The sequence below is a fragment of the Nothobranchius furzeri genome, chromosome 1 (genome assembly GCF_043380555.1).
Source record: "Nothobranchius furzeri strain GRZ-AD chromosome 1, NfurGRZ-RIMD1, whole genome shotgun sequence".
NCBI classification, from domain to species: domain Eukaryota; kingdom Metazoa; phylum Chordata; class Actinopteri; order Cyprinodontiformes; family Nothobranchiidae; genus Nothobranchius; species Nothobranchius furzeri.
Window position 1 is genome coordinate 108,825,590 of NC_091741.1, and position 1,561 is coordinate 108,827,150.

Here is a 1,561-nt window from a genome sequence, read left to right on the forward strand (position 1 = left end):
ACAAAACACCCCACTTAGACCAATAGTTGACAGCATAGGTACACCAACATACAACATGGCAAAAGATATCAGCAGAATCATCAGCCCGTTATTAGGAAATACAGACCAACACTGCAAAAACAGCATAGAACTGGCAAAAGAACTAAAGGAAATTACAATAGAAGACAACGACATACTCATCTCACATGACGTCACATCTCTGTTCACAAAAACACCAACCCAAAAAACCATAGACATAGTAGTTAACAGAATCAGACAAGACAAAACTACACAAAAGGACAAACCTCACAGCAGATGACATAGCACAACTGACTGGACTGGTAGCTAACTCCACTAACTTCACATACAATAACATAATATACAAACAACTGGAAGGCTTCGCCATGGGTAACCTGTTATCAGCCACCCTGTGCGAGTTTTTCATGGAAGACCTGGAACAAAAAGCCATAGCCAACCCCCCCCCCCCCCCCCCCCCCCCCCAAACTGCAAAATAAAACTATGGAAACGCTACGTGGACGACATACTGGAAATCATACCAAAAGGTCAAACAGAAACACTAACACAACACTTAAGCAATATTGACGACACGGGCAACATAAAATTCACTTATGAGTCAGAAACAGAAGGCAGCATTTATGGACATGAAAATCACCAGGCAGACCGACGGGACCCTAAACATAAACACATACAGGAAACCAACACACACAGACCAATATCTATTATGGACATCAGAACACCCCACCATACACAAAATGTCAGTAATCAGAACATTATATCACCGAGCAAACATAATAACAGAAGCAAGAGACCGTAAACAAGAGGACAAACACATACAACACGCTTTAAAGACCTGCGGATACCCGACATGGGCAATAAACAAAGGAAAACAACAAACAAAAACAGAAAGCAAAGAACAACCCAAAAAAAGAACCAGAAACCCAGAAAGACAAGAACCAAAACCAGTGATAACCCTACCATACATCAGAGGCACAACAGAAAAAATAAGAGCAACAATGAAAAAAACACAACATAAACACACCAACAAAACCATACACAACAGTTAGAAACAGACTAGTACACCCAAAAGACAAGATACCAGCTGGACTTAAATGTGGAGTCGTTTACGAAATCCCATGCAAACTCTGCAATAAAACATATGAGAAACCGGACGCCAACTCAACACACGAACAATAGAACATAGAAAGGAGTGTGAGAAAGAGGCAAATCGTAAACACACAAGAGCAGCAAAAGGAGAAGCAGAAAGTACAATAAAAAAGTCAGCCGTAACAGATCATTGCTTAAGAGAAAACCACATAATGGACTGGGACAACACACGGATCATAACCACCGAACAACAAAAATACAAAAGATGGATCAAGGAAGCAATAGAGATAAGGAGACGTGGATGTGGGACCATGAACAGGGACGACGGAGTTTACACGCTGGACCACGCATGGGACTGCATCGTCGGAGAAGGGAGAGCGGGCAGTAGAGGGCGACAACGTCCTCTGCTGCCCGCAGATAAACGGAGAAGGAAGTGACGCGCCACCATCAGCGTCAG